Here is a 25349-nt window from a genome sequence, read left to right on the forward strand (position 1 = left end):
ACGTTTATTTTAAATCAGTTTGGTACATGATACAGATTGGTTTTGGAGTTTTTAATGAACTGAAATAGAAATTTCTAAATACAGCAGTGTCTGTGCAACAAATATCTGTAAGGTAAAATAAGGGATTTTAATAGAACTACAGTCTACCTGAACAAGTCAGATGAAAAATCTGCAAAGGTTTCTATATACCTTCGGGATTAAAAAAAAAACCCCAAATTACTAATGGCTCAAGATACTAAACAGCTAAAGGAAGAGGGGAAAAGGCTGTGAGTTCTGTTGTAAGAGCTCTTTTTGTAAAATCCAATTCCATATTATCATTCTGTTAGAGCAGTATTCAAAATTACAGAAGATGAGAGGCTTCATCAGCTATATTTTCACAAAAATAGCTATAGTGTTAACATTAATGTGTGGCAAGGTATTCCTGTCTAGGTAAATGACAATTATAACATTGTAGCTAATTTTTACCACTTTGGGAGAATGGAAATTGTGTATATTTTCAACTGAATCTTGTATCTTAAAGCACTCACTAAAAACTAATAGCCATGGCACTGTAATAAAATTTGTTGTGCAGTACCAAAAATATTACTACTGAGGGAAACAAAAATGGGAGGTAAGCCTACCTTTCCCCAAAAACCTTTGAAGCCAGAGATTTTAAACAATTAAGGCACTTGAAAACGTTAGGTATATATACCAGTGTGCAAGTAAAACGAACTTTAGCTGTACCAGCAAGTAAAGAAGAAACAGTAAATCTTCATTTTAAGAACCTTTTATTATCTAAATGTAAGGAATTTTGGCTTCAGAAATGGACCAAAGCAACTTGTCATTTCTTACTATAAAATACTGAAAACCAAGTGCTAAACACAGCCGCTATAGGCTAGAGAAACTAAAACAAAAAACCTTAATGACCTAGAAAAGCAAAAGCTCATTTTAAACTGATTTAAGCCTCTGAACTAATGCAATGTGTCAAAGGCAGGGAAGAAGTATCCCTCTAAACCTGAAAAAACTAGTGCTTCATAAGGAAACTAAAAAAATAAAAGTATGCATGCTTATCATACTACAGGAATTGAAACTAAGAAGAAGGAAGGGTGGAAAAGGAGAAAGAAAAAGTACAATCTATTTATCCAGGGCAATCATCATTAAAAATCTACAGTAATCTGATCAACTAAATTTTTTTCTGAAATTACACTGCTCACATTTGCTATCTTAAAACGATTGTCTTATTTAAAGAGTTAATAAATGATTCTAAAACAACTTCTTTCTTTCTTGCCTTATAGAAGTTACTTTTCCAGAAAGCTTGGTGGAAATCCTTTTAAGGTACAACAGTGTTAGGATAAGTTTTTGAAGTACAAAGGAAAATATAATTAAATCAACTTTATACTTTTTAACAGCCATAAGCAAAATGTTGGGAGGTTCAGTATATCAACGCTTTTGACTTTGTGTAACATCCTTTAAGTTACTCAGGCTTGAGATAAAGTAGGTAAGTTTTCAATTAAATAGTAACATTATGGTATCTAAAAGCAGGTTTACTACTGCTCACATCAACAGTTACATCCTCAGTCCAACCTTTCCCTTCATTAATGTGAAAGAACAAATCACCAACATTTTAAGTTACAGTCTACCTTTCAGTCTGTCTTTTAAGTCACTGTTCTTTATTTTCTCAACGATATAAGGTGCTTTACAAGTATCAACAATAACCTGCTACACTTTAATGTTTTGTATACTTTCCCTTCATTTCTTTAAATCTGGAATGTAATTCTTTGTGTGGCATCTTTTTTCTAATGTAGAAAAAATAACTTATCAAGTACAAAATTCCACTCTAAGGATACTAAATTTATAAATTTATTCCACTTTTTGCAATTATAGCCCCAAATCCACCTGTTTGCTGCTCATTTGGCACATTTTTCTCAATTCTGGTCACTAAACTACATCCCAAGTTAGCATGAAAAAATGCAGCTTTCAGGCTTTAAAATGACTACATTTGAATTGCTAAAAGAGTCATGAGGTCGTCTGCGCAGGACAATGTTTTCCATCACTTATAGAGTTACATTTGGCATGTCAAGAAGAGAGAACTTAATCACACAGCAGCAGCCATTTAAAATAAAAGAAGACAGCCACAAGCATTCATGCAGAATATTTTAAATATTCCCGTTGAGCAAATAGATTTAACTGGTTTCTCTTCAAGGGCGATGCTCCTATATGCATCCTCTGAAAAATTAAAGATCCTAGAATAGCGTCTCCCATGTGGCACATCTTGGAAGAGAATATTTTGGTTTCAGTGAGTTACACACCAGTCCGTGTTAATTTAGCGGATCTGTTTACAGAGTGCGGTAGTTTCGATCTTTCGATTTGCGGAATTTATAGAGAAAGAAAATTACAGCCTGCACACCCAAGACAAGGACAGTTCCTTCAACGAAACTGGCTGCCCCAAAGGTAGACTTGCGCACAGGTTGTGAAGCCGGAGTTGAAGTGGTATCCGTTGTACCTGATGTAGTAGCCGTGGTGCAGGCTGTAGACGGGGAAGGCGGAGTTGTGGTTTTCGCTGCAGAATTGGTTGGCAGTGGTGTGGCAGGGAGCCCAGGACAGAATTCTGTGCTGGTCACCCCCTTGCCATCACGAACTGTGGGATTATCTGAACAGTAGCTTTTACCTTTGCATTCTGACCCCAAACGGGTAGCGTTAGCATCAAAACCGGAAACACCGTGCTGCGGCTCTCACAGATTTCTGGGGCTGGAGTGGTGCCCGGCGGGAGCGGCGGCGGCGGCGCCGAGGCTGTGCTGGCGATAGTCGGTAAAGCCGCGAGTGTAGTTGCGCTCGCGGCCAGGGTGGTGGTGTGAGCCGCGCTCAGCCCGCAGAGCGCTGCCAGACAGCCTGCGGCCAAAAGCCGCGGTCGCCGCAGCCCGGGCATCGCGGCCGATGCGCTGGCCTTCGAGCGAAGGCTGGGACACCCAAGGTTGCGTCCGTCCCTCAGAAGTTCTTTTACTAGAGGAAAACTAGAGGCCTTACCCCTAAAGTGGAATAGGATGTCTAATGCAAAATTATTCATTTAAAATTTGGGGGAGGTGCTAACCCAAACAGTTTTTTAAAAGCATAGAAAAGGATGCATTTTGCATATTGAGGAACAAAACCTAGCTTTATTTTGATGACTTCCCTGAATAACCCAAGATAATCAACTGATAATCGTTGGAATTTATAGCTTCAACAGGTTAGCAAGAAAATATACAAAAAACAATGCTTTCCTGTAGACTAGCAATAACAAGATAAAAATAGATTGAGAAAAGTTTCCCTGGTAAATATCAATAATATATGAACAGATAGAAATATAGTACTTTACCCATGATTTGAGAGGTAAATCTGAGAGCTTAGTAGCCAAAGTCATGGGTTCTGGAGCCAAGAGAGTATACTAAAAATACCAGCTTTGTCACTCACTGGCTATGTGATACGAAGTCATTTAATGTGAAGAGCCATCTCTGTGCTTCGGTTCCCTATCTGTGAAATGGAAATAATAACAAGGCCAACACCAAAGGGTCACGGTGAGAATTAAAGTAGTTAATATTTGCAAAGCATTTAAACAATGTCTACAGTGTGGTCAGTACTCTGTAAATATTACTTCTATTGACAGTATAAAACTTTACTGAAGAACATAAATAAGTAATTGGATAAAAAATAATCATAATACTGAATAGGAAGACTTAGCATTCAACACTGTCAGTCCTTCCCAAATAAATCTAGAGATTTCATCCAAATCTGAGCCCAGTCTCAACAAGAGTTTTTATAATGGAAGTGATGCCCTGTAGTCATACATGGCACAAGTTCTAGAATCAGACAGCTTGAGTTCCTTCCTTAATGGTGCCAATGATTGTTCTCCTAATCTGTAAAGTCAATATAATGATGAAGTATATCTCATAAGATTAAGTTTGATGATTCATGTCAATAAAGCCTTTGACCCAGTGCCTGACCCATGGAAAGCAATTTGCAAGTAAAAGTTGACTGTTATTAATATTTGAGGGGGAAAGTGTTTTACTAAAGAAATAATTGTACAAGAGTAGAAAAGTGATTTTTTTTTTTTAATAAGGGAAGGAGGGAAAGGGGCAATGACTCAGGGAGATTATTCTAGACAGGGAACTGTGTTCTCTTTCTACAGCAGTTAGAACAGTGCGGCACAGGCTCAAAGATGAGCGGGTGAACAGAGCTGAAGATGAAGTATCTAAACAGATGACAGTAATAATCTACAGGAGGAATTAAAGATCTACTCTGTATCAGTACTCTTTTGAGCAGTTTACATGTAAATTAATCACAACACTGAAAGATACTATTGTTGTTACCCCTGAATTACAGAGGCACAGGGAGGTTAAGTGACCTGCCCGAGGACTAGTGAGTGTCAGTGTGGGGTTGGATCTGAGAAGCTGGCCCTAGAGTCCACACTCTTCTCCACGCCCTAGGAGATTTTACTGTTTGGTAGAGCTGAAACGTTAGATCACGGGAGAATATTTAAAGAGTTTGATAAATAGTGCTAGGATAACTAACCAACTGGAAAAAGAACTATATATATATATATATATATATATATATATATATATATATATATATATATCGCCTTACATCCCAAATTGATTAAAGATTTGAGCATGCTAAGTAAATCTAAATAAACTTGGAAGAAATCATCATGTGAAGGACTTTCCAAAGTGTAGCAAGGTGTAAAGCTGAACCCAGATGGGTCTGTTGATTCCTCGTTGAGAAATGGATGGGTCTTCATTGGCATCAGTTAGCAAGAGTCGATAAGCTTGGAGAAAGGGGCTTTTGAAGCAGATGTCTGTGCAACCATCCCTAAAAAATGAGAGCTGAGGCATGGGGATTAACAGGGCAGGACAAAACTGCCTGGCCTTGGTGGCCTCTGTATGGAGAGAAAACCCAGGAAGAATCTAATTCCATCCAGTTCAGTTCATCTCAGTAACATGAGCACCTGCTGTGTGCCCTGTGTAATGTTGCAAATACAGTGTGGAAAAAAATCAGCACTTTCTCTGTCCTCATGGGGCCAGTTTACAGTCAACTGAGAGAGACAAAAAAATTGTGTAAGAAATTATAATACAGTGTGTTAAGTGCTGTGATAGAAATTCAGGCTGTTTTGAATAAGAAGGGCACTTAATCCAGATTTGGCACTTATAGAAGGCTTCCCAGAGAAAACAATATCTAGGCTAAGATCTCAAAGTTAAGTAAGATGTAGCCAAGCATGCCTGCCCCTTTTCCTATGCCTATTTGTGACCACAACCATATTTTATCCAGGTGGCAAAGGCAGAAACCTGGACTTCTAAGGAAATAGGCAAATAAACAACCAGATATATAGGCTCCAAATCAGGAGCAAGATTGGATGGATGTGTAGAACGCAGGCCTCATCAAGCCAGCTGCTAGTGATGGAAAACACATGAGAAGAGATTGTCAAGGGACAGGGTGTAGAGTTAGCACAGGTCCTAAAGCAGCATCCCGAGTCACCACCAGTTCTGGGACAGACAGGGAAACCCAGAAAGTATAGTGGGAAAGGGGAAAAATCATATAGAAAAACACTAGGAGAGTGAGGTGTCCTGGAAACCAGCGGAAGAGGATTTCAGACTTACAGGAGAGGTGAAGTGAGATCATCACTGATGAGCAGAAGGTTGGTGTGAGAGCTCAGTCCGCAGAGGAGTTCACGAGGAAGCCAGACCACAGTGGTCAGAGTGATGGATGGAGAGGAGGGGCCAGGTGACTGGGGACCTAGAAGTACTGTAGGGAGAGCTGGGGTTGGATTCCCCGCAGCATGGGTTCTCAGGAACAGCAGTCTGTGCATCTGGGCTATTTTTCCAGCGGAAATCAAATAGTTGGAACTCAGACATGGAGAAGGCAGACAGCCTAATTGGATGTTTTGCCAGACTAGTAATGAAAGGAAATGGACAAGGGATTTAGAGGTCCTTGAGGAAAGCTGGCTGAGGGTTTTAATACAGCGGGGAGTTCAGCTAAGGAATGACGGGAGTGAAGAGCACTAGAGATGCTGGATAGACAGAAACGGTGATGGGACAGGCCAGTCGTCACAGGTCGAGTCGCCCATGAGCACAGGAATGATTTTACCAGACCTAACGGATTGGAGGTGCTGGAAGAATAGAAGGCTGAAGTGGACTAGAAGACAGAAAAAGAGAAGGCTGTTTTTACGAGGCTCCCCTGGACTTTGCAACCTGGGCACACGCTGCTTTGGCATCCTGGAGACATTGTGAGAGGGTGTCGGGAGAGACGGTCAGTTCTAAGGAGGAGAGTGCCCAGTGTGCACGGGGACCAAAGAGACCAGACCCCAAGTGTCAACAGCTCTGTGAGCATGGAGGGACAGCACCTGGGACCAGAATGCACCTTTGGCATCTAAGGGTTTGACTGCATTAGGAGGTCAGGCAGCGTTATCCTTGGACATCCTCAGGAAGTCTGGGTCAGTAGGCTTATTCCTCTGGTGAGCTCAGGAGGTATGAGACTGCGGAGAAGACTCCTACCTCAGCAGATCAGAACAAAAAGACAAATTGAACAAAAATATTACTAAATATTGAATAAAGAAAATTGGATCCCAAGAAGTGGACAGCCAAGAATTTCCACACATGTTTGGCAAAATGTGAATTGAAGATCATTTGAAAATACATGTCACAAGTTTTAAATTAGGACATGAGTAATTCCACTGCGGGAAATTTATTCTGAGAAAAACGTTCTGGCAATTTGGGTTTCAAGGTCTGTTTCAGTGAAATGGTTAAGGGAGGGTTATAGAAAACTGACCCTCCTGGATTTGGATCTCAGCTTTGCCGCTTACTATTCTTGATGACCTTGGGCAATTCCTCTGTCTCTCTAATTCTCACTTTTCATTATCAGTAAAATGGGTGCATTAGTACTGACTACTTAGAAAGTTTTGAGGGACACTATAATGACACATATAAAACCCTGAACACAGAAGCTGAGATATCACATGGTAAGTCCTCAGTTTATTTTAATCATGCTAAAAAAAGAAAAAAAAAACAGAGGGAGAGAAGAGAACTGAGAAAAAGAAAAGGGGAGAGAAGAAATCATTCACAGCCTACTGGTGAAATAAAATACAGTATATTGAGAAGATGAATACTATATTATATATTTATGCATATTGACAAGAACAATTGTGGGAAACAGATTTTTTAATTTTACAAAAGCAGATTATGAAACTAGATAAATAGCATGATCCCATTTTTTAAAAATTTGAACATGGCTAATTTTTATAAAATAAGTATTTATACAGATGTAGTTTTTTTTGTATTATTTTCATAGGTGGTGTGATGATTATTTTCTTCTTAATATTGTTTACTTTTCTGAATATTTTATGGTAAGGAGGTAATACTTAGATGATCAGTAAGCACACAAAAATTTTTATTTTCCTGTTTCTAAAAAGGAAACTACTACAAGTGAGTGAGTAATACAGAAAATGTGTCTGGAAGTGCTACAGACTTTTTCTTAATTACTGCACCAGAAGAGAGTCCCAATCTATTGAAAGACTATAATGATTATCATTGACATATTCAAATATCTCAATAAAGAATTGTTCATATATGGTTTAATTTAGCACAAATAACTATAGGAAATGATTTTAATATCTCTTTTAAAAAATGCTATGAAGAGCAAAATTTCTGGGTATAATGTTATGTTATATATACCTGTTTCATATTCTGCTGGGTCATAGTATAATAAATATATGGAAGGAATCATTATAGCTTGGAGTTTGTATATCAGAGAAAATTAATAGTTTGCTTCTTGATGGTTTTATAACACATCTACTAGGTTTCTGCCATCAAACTAAATTACTTCTGTCGTATCTCTACTTGAAAAACGTACCCATTGAGTTTATTTTAATATTTAACCTCAGGTTGATTTATAGGTGACAAGTATCAATTGTCTAATTTTATGCATGAAGGGCCAATACAATGATAGACAGTCATGACTGATGTCCTCTGTCATTATGTATTTATAAAACCAGCAGGATTTAGAAAAATACATTATGGGGTATCATTCACACAATTTAAGTGTTGCTGTAGTTAGAAGTAACGATTACAGTTGTTTACCTAAAACATGTTCCAGATATTTACAGCCATAAAATAAGTTAATGTATTGCTGTACATATTACACAAAGTGACACTTGGTATCTGTGTTCTCTATCTGGCATGACGTGTTCCTATCAGCCTTTCAGATCCTATTATCTAGGTTGTTTTCACTTTTTCCTATTGATCCATTTATTGATTCAACTATTAATGAACCTTTTCCCACTGTGGAGAAGATGGCCAAAAGTAACAAAGTTGGACTGTAGACTAAGTGATTTTCTTGTACTTCGTACACTGAATATTTAAGAAGCAAAATCGAGGGGCTGCTTCCCATCATCGGCCTATCTTGTGTATTTGACAACTGGAGTGGGTCATTTTTTAACATTCCCTCCTCTAGACAAAAAGTTATTTCCAATAATAATTATGAAATCAGATGAATAATAGTTATGACCAGAGAAAAGGTGAAATTGAAAATTTCTTTGATTGTACTTTTATGTATATTCAGGCTGGTAAAAAACAAACAAATATAATGGTAAAAAGGAAATATGTAATTGTTTCATATTTCTAGTTACATTAGTGCATTTTTGAGGAAAAAAATAGAAAAGAAACATTCCTTTTTGGTGTCACACAGTAATAGATAATATTACAGTTTAATCAACTATATTTCAGTAAAAATTAAAAAATAATACTGCAGTTTAATAAGTTGTAAGATGAATAACAATTTTAAAATAATTTTCTAAAGTTGCAGTTGAAAACAAGTAAAATATTACTCGTATGAACTAAAATTTGCACACACACACACACAATTACACCTTACAGTTTGCAATCTGTTTTGCTGTTTTCAATTTGAAACACAAGTAAAATGCCAAGAGCCTACATAGAATATAACTCAAGATCTACTTCTTTGCCGTTATAATCACTATCCTATCCTGACTTTGAATCTAAAGGCAGTAGATCCACAATCCTGTAGTACCACAAGGATTGGAGACACAAACTGAATCCAGAGCAAATTCAGGCAATCTGGATCATTACAGACTTTCTCCTGCAATGAATACCTGTGGCTGAGTCGGCAGCTTTTAGGGGTTGACTGATAGCAGGAAGTTATACTGTATATCTTACAAACAATTAAAATTTCACAGTAACCACAGCAATCATTTAGAACTTAGACCAACAGAAGATTTAGGGGTTGAGAAGTATTTTATCTGTGACATTGCTTAGAGTTACTGGCACGTGATGTAAAAGAATAGTGATTCCAGTTGGGTTTTTTTAAATTAAAAAATGTTTTTTAATTGAAGTACAGTTGATTTACTGTGTTGTGTTAGTTTCAGTTAGGAGCAAAGTGATTCAGTTATACATATACATGTATTTATTCATTTGTTTGTTTATTCTTTTTCAGATTATTTTCCATTACCAGTTGGTTTGTTATTATCATTAAATTCTCCACAAAGTGTATCTTTATTGCCTGTACCTAGGTACTCTCTCCCCAATGTCCCACTCAGGGGAACCCTACTTCCTCTTCTTTTAAGACCTGGCAGACCCCCTATCACCTCTTGGCCCTCACCTGCCCACCTTGCCTAGCTCCCCTGCAGGCCTTGTGCATACCAGTTTGGTTTAACCTCAGGGCCTTTGCATTGCTCCTTCCTCTGCCTGGAAAGCTCATCTACTATTCTTTTTAAAAATACTTGATTAGCATTTCCAGCAGACTATATAATTTGTTATAATAATCATTATTTATTTTCTGCCTCCTGCTGCTAGTATCTAAGTTCCATGAGGACGGGCATTTTTGTGTGTTTTCATCACTGAAGTTGTCCAAACATCTGGGCAATATCTGATACATAACGGTACTCAATCAGTATTTGTTGAATAGCTACCCCTTGATTTTTTTTTTTTTTTTTTTTTTTTTTTTTATGCGGTACGCGGGCCTCTCACTGTTGTGGCCTCTCCCGTTGTGGAGCACAGGCTCCGGACGCGCAGGCTCAGCAACCATGGCTCACGGGCCCAGCCTCTCCGCGGCATGTGGGATCCTCCCAGACCGGGGCACGAACCCGCGTCCCCTGCATCGGCAGGCGGACTCTCAACCACTGCGCCACCCGGGAAGCCCTACCCCTGGATTTTTACTATGTGTAACTGGGGTACAAAGTTGTTTTCAAAGCCTTGTGTCTTTTTTTCACTTTTAAGAAAAATTTTCCCTGATCTTACATGTCAATCTTGTGCAATTTAATATCCACTGAGGACAGCAAACAACAATTACATTAAGCCTTATGAGAGAAGGATGTGATTGTATCATGCCCCATAAAGAAGAGGCTATTGGGAAGATAATGGGATCAATGAATAGCTTTATCATTTTAAACATATGTTATTTTGTGGTACCTGAATGAATTCTTTGAATAACCTTGTGAGTGAGGGAAAAAAATTTTTTTTTTCCTTTATTCTTGTTCTGAGAAGGAAATAGATGCCAAAAGAGATTGAACGACTTTTCTGATAGGACATGGACAGTCATAGCAGAAGTGAGAGCGGAGTAGAGTTTATCTTGTTCCTGGACCAGTGATGTTTCCAGTGTATGCTTTTAACCCTCACATTGCACACAGTAGGGCAAAATGTCTGAGAGAATTAAGAGGTACCTAGCTGATGATTCTATACTGTTGAAGAATCAAACTGTTCAGTAATTTCACATGGAATCATAAAAGGGGAGGATGGCTCGCCTTTTCCAAAATCCTGTACCTTGTAATCAGAGTGGGCTTGAATCCATTCATGGTTACCTTTAGAAAAACCTCTGCCCAACACCTTGAACTCAATCCCGCATCTCATAATAAACACTTGATTTTTTAAAAATATAAATGCTACACCCAGTAAAAGTTAAGTACTTTTAAGGTTTGCTCTTAATGCTGTGTGGCTCTGGCATTTATCACTCCATTGATCAGCGGAATTGATGTGGTTCATTATCCCTTTATCACACCATTGATTGTCACAGGTGATTGGGCTCATTTTTCCTTATGGGAACTCTGTCCAAGAGAATGACTTTGATAAACTGAAATGACTGGTGTTCACCCAATGATGTCTCAGTAGCTAGGTAATATCTCAGTAGCTAGGAAGCCTTAAAAATATAAATTTAAAATAAAATGATAGTAATTTCTGGTACCACACTGCCTTATTACGTACAAGATCCCTGCTCTTATAGCTCAGATCTCTCATGCCATGTTGGTACAGGTGTTTGGTGAGGAAGGTATAGTGCTTTCTTTTATATGGCTGGGGGTGCCGTGTATGGGGAATTCAGGCCTTAATAACGCGGGGCTGTTGAGGTTTGAACCCAGACATGTGTGACTCCATGTTCTGGTCTTGTAGCCATTATTTACAGATATAAAGGTATGCTTTTTTTTTCTTGTAGTATAACACTGTATCTATTTATAAATAAGTCCATTAAGTGCCAGGGATTCAAACTTAGTATGTAGCATCCCTAAGGCATTGTTAATTGCTAAGGAAATGTCCATGATTTTTGCAAAGCTGTGGCAATTCCATTCATTAAGTGAATCTTATATAACCCTTAGTATAATTAGTGATGAAAAGAGACAGTCTGTGACTACACATAATTTATGTGCATAATAAAGTCACCATTGGCCTTGAATTACTTATGTCTTTTCCCTTCTATTTTGCAATTTGTTCCAAAGAATTGCTTGTGAAATGATTTTGGTTTTGTTTTACTGTGACATTCTGAAGAAAGTGTGATATCACTAGAGCAGTCAGATAGTATGAGGAAAGCATGTATCTTTTTAATATGATTTCTGAACAAGGAGATTTCATCTTCAGGCCTAAAGTTTGTTTTTCCTTTCAATATGCAGTGGTACCCAGGAGATTCTTCACTCTCAAGGCAGGCCTTGGGTTTTGTCTTTTGTTGAAGCAACACGTAGTATCATAGGTAATAACTCATTCAAGACGCTATTGAGAGAGATCTGAACTTTAATCAGTTTCTCTTTAGTTTCCATGCTGAGAAAAGGAAAATGTGTTCTGTGAAACCTTAAGCCTCTTAAATGCTCTGAGGAAAAATAGATCCTATGGTTAAGTAATTTGGGGAAATAGTACATATGATAGCTCTCTCTTGGAGATTATTAAGGTGCATTAGCCTATTAGAGATTTCAATACATTTAAGTTTGCTCTACATAGAATTCTCCATATTATTGAGCAATGGAGTTTTTTTGTGTATGTAACAATGACTGATATCCAGTGGAACTAGTGGTAATAAGGGTAATATTGTATTAAAGACAAGATGCTGTAGCAGTGAGCCTATTATTTAAGTTAAGGGTATTCTTTTGGGCTATGAGACAGCTGATCTTTCAAAACACTTAAGGATTGACTAAGTGTTGTATAATCAGTGCTTCTCAAACTTAACAGTCCATGTGAATCACCTGGTGATCTTGCTAATGTAGATTGATTGAGTAGGTCTTGTGGTGGGACTCAAGTTTCTAAGAAGCTTCTAGAAGAGCTCAAAGCTGCTGGTATGAGGACAGTACTCGGAGTAGCAAGAATTCAGATCAAGGCTGTCACCCCTGGCACAACTGACAATTTGGGCATCACTGTCGTGTGTGGTGTCCTGTACATAGTAGGATGTGTAGTCCTGTCGCTGGCCTCTATCCACTAGATGACTGACTATGTAGCACCTCCTCACTTTTTTTTTTTTTTTTTTTGGCGGTACGTGGGCCTCTCACTGTTGTGGCCTCTCCCATTGCGGAGCACAGGCTCCGGACGCGCAGGCTCAGCGGCCATGCCTCACGGGCCCAGCCGCTCCAGGGCATGTGGGATCCTCCCGGACCGGGGCACGAACCCGTGTCCCCTGCATCGGCAGGCGGACTCTCAACCACTGTGCCACGAGGGAAGCCCCTCACTCAGTTTTGACAGTCAAAAACGTCTACAGACATTGCCAGACACTTCTTGGAGGAAGAATCGCCCTCTTTGAAAGCCACTGATTACGATAGTTTGTACTGAGATGATGTGCTGTCTCTGATTTCTCAAATCTTTCTTTTCAGTTCCAGTGGAAATGATTGGCCAAAACCAGGATATTTAAATTGTCATAGATCATGGAAGTGTTTTCTTCTTAAAGAGCAATAAGAAAGTAACCTTTTGCAAAATTGGGGTTACTGGAAAGAGAGTAGTCGGCCCCCATGTTCTGTTCAGTTATAGGGATGGTTGGTGTGCAGTTAACGACTTTTTTCCAGGGAACATGTTTATAATTCAAATGGACTTTGTAGAACTGAAGAACTAAATGGGAATTCAGCAAATTTGAGGACGTATGCAGAGCTAACGAGGAGAATGAAGGCATCCAGTGTATTGCTAGAATACCAGTTATACCTTAGATTAATGCTAGCGCTTCTTGCTAATTTTTAAAGTGACAGTAGAATTGAGGCAAAAAGAAAAGATTAGGAAACATAATATAAAATGCGAAAAGTTAGTGTTGATAGCTTTCCGAGGAACTGGATTCTCTAGTGAGAGAGTCCTTGGCAGAACTTTTGGGAATGGATCATTCAGTCTGGAGGCATCCTTTTTTAAAAGTGTTTTTTTTACTATTATTATTATTATTTTTTTTTACTGAAGTATAGTTGATTTACAATATTGTGTTAGTTTCAGGTATACAGCAAAGTGATTTGGTTATACATATATATGTATATATATTCTTTTTTTTCAATTATTTTCCATTATAGTTTATTATAAGATATTATAGTTCCCTGTGCTATACAGTAAATCCTTGTTGTTTATCTATTTTATATACAGTAGTGTGCATGTGTTAATCCTATACTCCCAATTTATCCCTCCCCCCTTTCCTTTTTGGTAACCATAAGTTTGTTTTCTATAACTGTAAGTCAATTTCTGTTTTGTAAATACGTTCGTTTATACTATATTTTAGATTCCACATATAAGGGATATCATATCATATTTGCCTTCCTCTGACTTACTTCACTTAGTATGATCATCTCTAGGTCCATCCATGTTGCTGCAAATGGCATTATTTCATTCTTTTTTATGGCTGAGTAATATTGTATATATGTACCACATCTTTATCCATTCATCTGTCAATGGACATTTAGGTTGCTTCCATGTCTTGGCTATTGTGAATAGTGCTGCTATGAATATTGGGGTGCAAATACCTTTTCGAATTAGAGTTTTCATCTTTTCTGGGTATATGCCCAGGAGTCGCATTGCTGGATCATATGGTAGCTCTATGTTTAGTTTTTTAAAGAACTGTGTGCATGTTCTTTACAGAGCCATAGAGAAGAGATGTGCTGTAGCCAGACCTGGACATTAGTGTGCTGTAGCCATTAATCTCCAGGAGGGGGCAAACGCTACCCCCTCATCTAATCTAAAGTTCTCAGAATACATTCACAAAACTTTAAAAAGTCTGAAGTGAATTCATTTGAATTAAAAGAGAGAGAGAGAGAGAGAGAGAGCGAGAGAGGCTATTATCTTTTCTCATTCAAATCAAAGACTCTGGAGACCAGTTCTTTACATTAGATTTTACTGATGCCTTGTTCTCAGGTACTACTTTTCTCAAGCAGATTAGCCTATATCCTTCTATGTATTTCTTCTCGGGGCCCCAATGTCCTTCCCTATAAACTTTACAGCTACGAAATTAAATGGCTGTCTTTTTATTCTGATTCCCATCTGTTTGAGGTAGTGACGCCTTTTTCTGCTGGTATCCTTTTTTTTCCCCATGGTTTTCTAGATCATGATACTATTTATTCCTAGTACAGTCCGCCTGCACCTTGGAACTCCGAGAAATAAATTCTAAATGCATAAAAGTCCATGTGAGGAATTGCCTCCAACTTCTAAGTGGAAGGTCATCGCTTACTGTTTATGCGGTCTCCACTGCTCTTTCTTCATGCTCCATTCAGCACCAGGGTGCAAGTCTTCAGCTTGCTCTCTGCATGGATTGATAAATAGATTTGCTCCAAGTGGATGCACTCCAGCTGGTTGCTAAGATGACACACTTTATAATGTTTCAGAAGTATCTTCCAAACTCGAACATTGGACCTGATTTTCTTTAAGAGAGTTCCACTTTTTCAGGCAGTAGAGGTGGCTTGCCAAGTTGTACTGGAGGGTGGGATATAATCAAGAGGGGGTAGAAATACTCACTGACAGTTGCCTGCACTGTCATCACTGCCTCTTATTAGTGGATATTAGTCATTGGCACAACTTCCTCCACCCCAAGTCTATATTCCCTTTCTAGAAAAAGTTTTGTCTCCATAATTACTGAGGACAGGAAATCTCTGCTATAACCGCTATCTAGATGGAGGTAGCAAAGCAGTATGCCCCTTCACAAAAATTACTTCCTACTTTAATAGATATTTCATCCCAGAATGGGAAGAAGGGGAAGGCAAAGCTGATATTTCCTGTAGAATGATCCTGGGGCAAGAGTAGATTTGAGACTGGCAGTAGTTACAGCTATAAAAGAGTCTATAGCCAACTTATAAAGAGTTGTGTTTGTGTGTGTGTGTGTGTGTGTGTGTGTGTAATTTCCATTGGAAGTGTAATATACATGCTAAATTGATTATGTATCAAAGGATCGTTTGTAGTGTTCATTGAAGGGGCAGGTTTTTCTCATTTTTCTTTCATCTCCTTTAAACTCCATTAAGGTGATAGTAGAAACATGAATGAATGGGGATTAAACTAGTGATGCTGTGTTCTTCATGTCCTCAGAACATGAAGAATTTGAACACAGTTCTAGAAGACCGCAAATTAGCAGAAGAGCTTTGACTTATGACATCAAGTAGGGGACAGAGAAATTCAGAATGCTTACAGAAAAGCTGGCATCCAGGATGAGGGAGGGCTGGAAACTGGGAGCTGATCTGCTGATCTGCTGGCAGAACCCAGAGAGGCTCCAGGTCCCGGACAGGAGATCTGTAAGGCAAGACCGAAAAGGGACCTGAAAACAAGGAGTTAAAAAAATAGCCTATCTACCTTATAAGAAGAGAAAGCAAGCTCTTTCCTGTGAGGAATGTCAAGAGCTGATTTACTAAAGTACAGTCATAGAAACAGGAAAAGAAATGAATGTTAGAAATAAGATGAGCATATTAACCGTGTTGAGATGTGGCTGAATTGTGGTGATTCTGAAAAAGAATTTGGAGAACTGTAGATGTTAATAATAGAGATGTATTATCCCTGACGTCCCTTCAGAAATAATGAAAGTTCCATCCTCCCAGTCTCAACTCTTAAAGCGCCTATGGAATTATTTCAGTACATAATAAACAAGGCCCTGGTGAGCTCCATTTCTGCCCCTGCATCTCCTCCCTCCCCCAAGCTTCCTGCTCTCTTGTTTCCTTCCTGCTTAGGAGGTGACCTTAAGACTCCAATTTCTCATCTTCTATCCAGTCATTACCCCTTTCTCAGGGGTGGTCCCTTCTCCTTTTTAAAGATAACATTTAATCACACTCCTCCACACTCTTTCCTGTCCATATTCTTCTGAATCTTGCTTCATAACTTATTCTTCCTCAAATTTTTAATAACACTCTTTCTATTGCTCCATATTCTTTGCCTAAAAACATGCCCAAATCATTGCCTCCATCCTATATTTATAGGGGAAAAAAAATCTTTGATTTTTTCTTTTCAAGCTATCTTTCCCTTGCTGTTACCACCAAATGTCTTGAAAGGGTGCTGTACACTCTTTGCCTCTAATTCCTCATTTCCTATTGATCTTTCAACCTCTTGGCTCAATCTTCTGCCCACAATATGACATTAAAACTGCTCTAAAGGCTCATGATCTCCAGGCTGCCCAAATAATAGCCTCTTTTTGTTTCTTAACCTATTGACATGTTCACAGCATCTAATACTGTGGGCTGCACATTTAGGAAACTGTTTTCATCCTGAATTTTCTTGAAAATTCTTCTCATTTCAAGCACTAGTTCATTTTCTTCCATCTTTCCCTTAAATATTACAATGCCCGTAATTCTACCCTGATCCTCTTGCCACTATTCACGTACTTTCTGGGTCATTTCATCTTACCTTCTCTTCAACTACCACCTACTTAAAACAGTAAACTATTTAACTTTCCTGACCTGTCTTTCAAACTTCAGTGCATAGAGTGCACAGAAACTGCAACCATTGAGAACTTAGCCTCTCTTGGGAGAGAATCCTGGTTTGTCACCTCTCCTCTTCCAGAGTAGGAGGAGGACTGCAGAGATGGTACACAGGATTGGGACTAAGAAGAATAAAGGAGGCTATCCATGCATTTTACATCCCCATGAAGTGGAAGGGAAAAGTGCTTATCTATTTCCTGCTGCCCAAAGTCCCAAGATGTGAATTGTCCAGAGAATCCATTGGGAAGTTTATGAGTACTTTCAAGAAGAGCTGCCCTGCTCATGGCTCTGTATCTGTGAGCCTGTGGTGCTGCTCTGGTTCCACTGGGGCTAAAAAAAATTGGAAAAATATGGTACTAGGTACAACCAGATAAAGAAAGGATAAAGTTCTCTTTTTCTAGTGAGGGTATGGTTCCTTGAAGGTAGAGAAGATTGATCCCATTGTAGCCAAAGGCCTGAGAGTTGGGGAAGGAAGATAGATGAGATTGGGGGCTACGAAAGCATAAGACAGAGTTGTGTGCAGCAGAAGCATGAGCCTGATTCTGTCGGCCGGATATTGGACTAACAAGGTACCTGGGTTTCACAAGTCATTCCCAGGGGGTGCTGCCTGGCACCATGTCCCTTATGCTTTCTCAGTCTCCACCAGCTCTCACAACGATATTTCTCAAGTTGCTGGGTGTGCCATGATAACCAGCACAAGGGGGATATCCATCTTTTCACTATGATTGGAATTCCGTGGTAGAATTGTTCTTGTTGTTGTCAAACCCAAGTTCGTGTGGCTGACACACAGTGAGGCCAAACAAACTGACACCTTGGAGTCTTGTGCAGAGAAAGGTTTATTGCGAGGGCCAAGCAAGGACTATGGGTGGCTCATGCTCAAAAGACCTGAACTCTCCAATGGTTTTCAGGCAAGAGTTTTTAAAGGCAAATTTTGGGGGGAGGGCTGCAGGGTGTGTGCCTTTCTTCTGATTGGTTGGTGGTGAGGTAACAGGGTGGTGCTCCAGGAATCTCAATCATCAGCCTTCTTGTTCCAACCAGTCTGAGGTCCACATGCTTGTGCTCAGCCTGAAGTTACCATCCTCCACCTGGGTGGGGGCCTTGGTTCCTGCAGAAGAACTGAGAGATATGTTTCAGATTGTTATGTTTATCCCCTGTGGAGGAACTGGCCTCTGCTTTATGTTGCATTATTGTTTCTTGACTGCTTTTCTTTTGTTTCTGTGTTCCCTCACTTCCCTGATTAGTAACTGTTTGAATTTGCCCTTTAGAACTTAGGGAAGGTCTGCAAACAAGAAATGAGGGAAACAGAAAGGCTTTTGTACCTGGGAGGGCCCTACAGGGACCTGCTTGGTTTCAATCCTCTGTTTTCTTTGATACTCCTCAATCTTGAGAGAAAACAGGTGAGGAACAAGAAAGGGAATAAAGTTTTGGATACAGAGGTTAATTATAAACTCAGCAGATAACTTGGCTTTAGGAGAACTGGGTTTCATTGTGTTTACAAATAATTACCCACTTTCAATGACAGCTTCATAAACAAACACCTTCTCTTTCCCTATCCCTGGTTAATACCCAAGGAGAAAGATCGGGTATAAGAAGATGGACTTCACCCCTATCCACTCAAAATCACTAAAAGCCTCAAGTCTAGACCTCATTGGAAGAAGGAAGATATTTGATTCCAAGTGAAGGTTTTACACAAATGGGTAGAATCAAGTCTTAATCTGAAAGACACTGTTTTCAATAACCTAATATAACTAGAAAGTTATGGGCTCAGACTGAAATGTTTTAAGAAAGTCTGTACCCAACACAAAGGGGAAGAATTCCAGTGCTAACCATAAGGGTACAAGTTTATTTCTAGACTTTCAATTCTATTCCACTGATCTATATTTCTATCACGTTTTTCTATACATTACTATAAATGGAATACTTAAATCTCCAACTAATAGTGTTGAATTTTCTTTGTCTCCCTTTAAATCTATCAGTTTTTACTTTGTGTATTTTGGGGCTCAATAGTTTATTGCATTGTATGTACAGAAATTTTATATCCTCTGGATGGACTGACCCTTTTATTATTAAAAATGTCCCTCTTTATCTGTAGTGACATGTTTGTTTAAAGTTTATTTTGTCTAGTATGAGGATAGCCATTCCAGTTTTCTCTCTCTCTCCCCCTTTTTTTTCTTCTATTTGTACAGTGTCTTTTCCCATCCATTTGTTTTTAATCTGTTTATATCTTTTAATCTAAAGGGTGTCTCCTCTGGATAGCATATACTTTGATCTTGTGTTTTTTGTGCTTTTTGTTTGTTTGTTTCAGTATGATGATCTATGCTTTTGATTGGATTATTTAATTCATATACATTTAATATTTGCAATAATTGAATTTATATCTGTCATTCTTTTTGTTTTCTATATGCCTCATGTCTTTTTTGTTCCTCTTTCTTGTTTTCTCTTGCATTGAGTGAATATTTTCTAGTATAATATTTTAAATCTTTTAATACATTTTTTACTACGTGTTTTTAGTGATTTTCTTGTGCAGTTGTTCCACAAGGGATTGGTTCCAGGATACCAAAATTCTCAGATGTTCAAGTCCCTCATGTAAAATGGGACTTGCATATAGCCTATGAACATCCTCCCATACACTTTGTCATCTCTAGGTTACTTACAATACCTTATACAATGTAAATACTATGTAAATGGTTACCAGTGCACAGCAAATTCAAGTTTTGCTTTGGGAACTTTCTGGAATTTTTTTCCTGAATATTTTCAATCCAGTTGGTTGAATCTACTGATGTGGAATCCATGGATACGGAGGGCCAACTGTGGTTGCTTTAGGGCCTAAATATGCATATTAACTTACCAGATCTATACTAAATTAATTCCAGGGAGCTATGGAAAAGTTATCCTCATATAGCTTATTTTCTTCTTCCCACTTTTTTTGTGCTTTTATTGTTATATTATGACAAATACCTGTGTTCCATTACAAAACCAAAAACGTATTGTTATAATTATTCGTTGTAAAACTTTATGTTTTTAAAAGAAAATGAGACAGGAAAAGAGAAAAAGAATGTATTTACAGAATTAAAAAAAAATAATTCTCGGGCTTCCCTGGTGGTGCAGTGGATGAGAGTCTGCCTGCCGATGCAAGGGACACGGGTTCATGCCCCGGTCCAGGAAGATCCCACATGCCACGGAATGGCTAGGCCTGTGAGCCATGGCCACTGAGCCTGCGCGTCCGGAGTCTGTGCTCCGCAACGGGAGAGGCCACAACAGTGAGAGGCCCATGTACTGCAAAAAAAAAAATAATTCTCTTCATTTGTTTCTGCATATTCTATTTATCATCTGGTGTCATTCCTTACTCTAATGATGCTTTCTTCCCATTTATTTCCTTTGTGCCATTTTTGTCAAATACATTTATATATATGACAGGAGCAATACTATAATGATATACACGTATTATTTTATGCAGTTGTTTTTAAAATCAGTTAAGAGAAGAAAGGGGAAGAAATAAACATTTACACTAAATACGTAATTACCTTGAATGGTGCTCTTTGTTTCTTCATGTTGATTTGAATTAATGTCTGGTGTCATATACTTTCAGCCTGAAGAACTTTCCTTAGTACTTCCCATAAGATGGGTGTGCTAGCAATAATCTCTTATTTTTGTTTATTTAAGAATTTATTTATCTCACCTTCATTTTTGAAAGATGGTTTTGCTGAATATAAGATTCTTGGCTGACAGTTTATTTTCCTTTCAGTACTTTGAATATTTCATCCCACTGCTTTCTTATGTCCATTGTTTCAGGTGAGAAGTCAACTGTGAATTTTATTGGTATTCCCTTGAAATGAGGAGTCATTTTTCTTTTGCTGCTTTCAAGATTTCTCATTGACTTTTTTTAACATTTTAACCATGGTGTGTCTGGATGTGAATCTCTGTGTTTATTCTACTTGAAGTTTATTGGGCTTCTTGGGTGTATAGATTAATGTTTTCCATTGAATTTAGGACGTTTACAATTATTATTTATATGAGTTTTTCTGTTTCTATCTCTCTTGTCCTTCTGGTACTCCTTTTACATGTATCATAGAATACATAATAGTGTTCCACATTTCTCTGAGCTATGTTCAATTTTGTTCTTTTTTCTCTGATCTTCAGGTTGCATATTTTCTATTGGTCCATCTTCGAGTTTTCTGCATCTTTCTATTGCCAGCTCAGATCTACCATGGATCCCCTGTAGTGAATTCTTCATTTCAGTTATTGTACTTTTCAACTCCAGAATTTCCACTTGGTTCTTATTGATATTCTGTGTTTGATTAGTCATTGTTCATACATTCCTTGTATTCTTTAAATATTTTCTTTAGTTCTTTTCTTTCTTTATACATCTTTACTGGAATATAATTACTTCACAATGTTGTGTTAGTTTCTGCTGTACAACAGAGTGAATCAGCTATATTCACACACATATCCCCATATCCCCTCCCTCTTGAACCTCCCTCCCACCCCTCTAGATGGTCACAAAGCACCGAACTGATATCCCTGTGCTATGCAGCAGCTTCCAACCAGCCATCCATTTTACATTTGGTAATGTATGTATGTCAATGTTACTCTCTCACTATGTCCCAGCCTCCTCTTCCCCGCTGTGTCCTCAAGTCCATTCTCAACACCTGCATCTTTATTCCTGCCCTACCACTAGGTTCATCAGTACCATTTTTCTAGATTCCATATTTATGTTAGCATATGGTATTTGTTTTTCTCTTTCTGACTTACTTCATTCTGTGTGACAGACTCTAGGTCCATACACCTCACTACAAATAACTCAATTTTGTTTCTCTTTATGGCTGAGTAATATTCCATTGTATATATGTGCCACATCTTCTTTATCCATTCATCTGTTGATGGACATTTAGGTTGCTTCCATGTTCTGGCTGTTGTAAATAGTGGTGCCAAAACCAGACAAAGATATCTAGGTATTTTTTGATTTCCTCTTTTATTTCTTCAGTGATCTCTTGGTTATTTAGTAGTGTGTTGTTTAGCCTCCATGTGTTCGTAATTTTTACAGTTTTTCCCCCCTGTAATTGATATCTACTCTCATATCGTTGTGGTCAGAAAAGGTGCTTGATATGATTTCAATTTTCTTAAATTTACCTAGGCATAATTTGTGACTCAGGCTGTGTTCTATCCTGGAGAATGTTCCGTGTGCACTTGAGAAGAAAGTGTTTTCTGTTGTTTTTGGATGGAAAGTCCTACAAATATCAATTAAGTCCATCTGGTTTAATGTGTCATTTAAAGCTTGTGTTTCCTTATTTATTTTCATTTTGGGTAATCTGTCCATTGGTGTAAGTTGGGTGTTAAAGTCCCCTACTGTTATTGTATTACTGTTGATTTCCCCTTTTATGGCTGTTAGCATTTGACTTATGTATTGAGGTGCTCCTATGTTGGGTGCATAAATATTTACACTCACTTCTGGCTTGCAGAGTTTCTGCTGAAAAATCAGCTGATAACCTTATGGGAATTTCCTTGTATGTTATTTGTTACTTTTCCCTTGCTGCTTTTAATATTTTTTCTTTGTATTTAACTTTTAATAGTTTGATTAATATGTGTCTCGGTGTGTTTCTCCTTGGATTTATCCTGTATGGGACTTTCTGTGCCTCCTGGACTTGATTGACCATTTCCTTTCCCATGTTAGGGAAGTTTTCCACTATAATCCCTTCAAATATTTTCTCAGACTTTTTCTCTTCTTCTGGGACCCCTATAATTCGAATGTTGGTGCGTTTAATGTTGTCCCAGAGGTCTCTGAGACTGTCTTCAATTCTTTTCATTCTTTTTTCTTTATCCTGCTCCATGGCAGTTACTTCCAACATTCTATATTCCAGCTCACTTATCCATTCTTCTGCCTCAGTTATTCTGCTATTGATTCCTTCTAGAGTATTTTTAATTTCAGTTATTGTGTTGTCCATCACTGTTTGTTTGCTCTTTAGTTCTTCTAGTTCCTTTTTAAGCGTTTCTTGTATTTTCTCCATTCTATTTCTGAGATTTTGGATCATCTTTACTATCATTACTCTGAATTCTGTTTCAGGTAAACTGCCTGTCTCCTCTTCATTTGTTGGTCTTGTTGGTTTTTACCTCGCTCCTTCATCTGCTGCATATTTCTCTGTCTTCTCATTTTGTTTAACTTACTGTGTTTGGGGTCCTTTCTGCAGGCTGCAGGGTCATAGTTCCTCTTACTTCTGTTTTAGGTCCCCATTGGGTGAGGTTTGTCCAGTGGCTTGTGTAGGCTTCCTGGTGGAGGGGACTGGAACCTGTGTTCTGGTGGGTAGAGCTGGATCTTGTTCCTCTGATGGGCAGGGCTGAATCCAGTGGTGTGTTTTGGGGTGACTGTGAGCTTAATATGACTTTAGGTAGCCTGTATGCTAACAGGTGGGGTTGTGTTCCTTTCTTGCTAGTTGTTTGGCATGAGGCGTCCAGCACTACAGCTTGTTGGCCGTTAGTGGAACCGGGTGTTAGTGTTGAGACGGTGACCTTTGGGAGATCTCTCACTAATTAATATTGCATGGGGTCAGGAGTTCTCTGGTGGTCTGACATCCTGGACTCTCCTCTCCTACCTCAGAGGCTCAGGCCTGACCCTGGGCCAGAGCACCAAGACCCTGCAAGCCACACGGCATGGAGGAAAAGTAATAAGAAAAAATAAAACAAAACAGAACAAAAAAAGAACCCAAACAAACAAACAGACAAAATCCCAACAGAAATGGTTAAAGCAAAACTAAACAGACAGAATGACACAAAGAAACATAAATACATGCACTTACAAAAAGAAGAAAAAGAGAAAACAAAGAAGAGAGCAACCAAACCAATAAACAAATCCAAAAACGAAAACAAACACTAAAAACTAAAGTAACAAAAAATAAAACCAGAAACAAATCAAATGCAGAAAGCAAACTAAAAAAGGCAATGAAAGCATAAAACTAATACACAAAAACGATCAAAGAAAAATGTGATGACAAAAGAAAGATGAAAACAAAAGGAAAAAAATTAAGAAAGGTAAAAATAAAAAAGTATAAAATATAGTTAAAAATAAAGTGAAAACAGAGAAAAACAAGGGAAAAAATCAAACACCAGGAAAAATCACAATATAATGAAAAAGTGCAGTAGAATTAGGAAAGTAAATAAAATAAAATATATATTAAAAATAAAAGAATGAAAAGTAAATAAAAAAGTAAAAGTAAAATAATAATACTAAAAAAGAACAACAGAACCAAAAAAAAAAAAATGGAGCGATGTCGTCCTGTGGCCTCAGCTGTCAGTGTCCTGGCCCCCACAGTGAGCCACAGGCAGTTGCTGCCTCCCCAGGAAGCCCTCCAGTCCTTCTGGGTAGGTCCCTGCACCTGCTGTGGGCTCTGTGGGGCAGCTCAGACTCTGACCTGGCCTTAGTCCTGCGTGTCCTGGCCCCCAAAGCCCATAGTTGCCCCCAGCGTCCCCACCCTCAATTGTGGGCATACTTGTTTTCTATTCAGGTGTTCCACAGGTGCGGGGTTTACCCAGCCAATTGAGGGCGATCAATCCAATGCTCCTGCAGTTACACAGGGATATTTATCTTTCTCTTCTTTGTTCGCATTTCCCCTGGGGTTCAGCTTTGGTTTCTGCCCTGCCTGTGCGTGTGGGCCACCCTTAGGCGTCTGTTCCCTGCCTAGGCAAGAGGGGGCGAGAGCAGTGGCTGATTAGGGCTCACTGGCTCCCTCAGGCCTGGGGGGAGGGAAGGAAACGGCAGTCATAATTGGGATGTGCGGGGAGTGCCTGCTCAGGGCAGAGGCCGGCGTGAAGTTGCAAGAGCCCGAGGTGCATCGTGAGTTCTCTCCGGAAAGTTGGCCCTGGTGCGTGGGACCCTTGGCCGTGGCTGGCTGCGTGGGCTGCTGGGAAGGTGTGGGCAGGGACCTGCCTTCCACACAGGACCCTTGGCGAGAGCAGTGGCAGCCTCTGGGGTCCAAGATCACAGCCGCATCTCGTGCTCGTGTTCACATAGGCATTGCCCTGCCGTCTGTGAGTGCATGGAGCGGGAAGCTCTTATGGCATGCCCACGCCTGTCCTTGTGCATCCTGCAACAAAGCTCTCCTGCCTCTCCGGCGGGCCCAGGTTTTTTCCCAGACTCCCTCCCAGCTAGCTGTGGCGCACTAGCCCCCTTCAGGCTGTGTTCACACAGCCAACCCCAGACCTCTCCCTGCGCTCCGACCGAAGCCCGAGCCTCAGCTCC

The 25349-nt window shown here is 39.1% G+C and overlaps 1 protein-coding gene and 1 pseudogene across 2 annotated transcripts in view; one reads left to right on the forward strand and one right to left on the reverse strand.

Annotated features, from left to right (window-relative positions):
• The window catches only part of CTNND2 (catenin delta 2), a 937337-nt gene that overhangs the window by 238990 nt on the left and 672998 nt on the right, over positions 1-25349 (forward strand). The gene's annotated exons all lie outside the window — the stretch shown is intronic.
• On the reverse strand, positions 2316-2950 carry LOC132422316 (sialomucin core protein 24 pseudogene; annotated as a pseudogene).

The sequence above is a fragment of the Delphinus delphis genome, chromosome 3 (genome assembly GCF_949987515.2).
Source record: "Delphinus delphis chromosome 3, mDelDel1.2, whole genome shotgun sequence".
Lineage (NCBI taxonomy): Eukaryota > Metazoa > Chordata > Mammalia > Artiodactyla > Delphinidae > Delphinus > Delphinus delphis.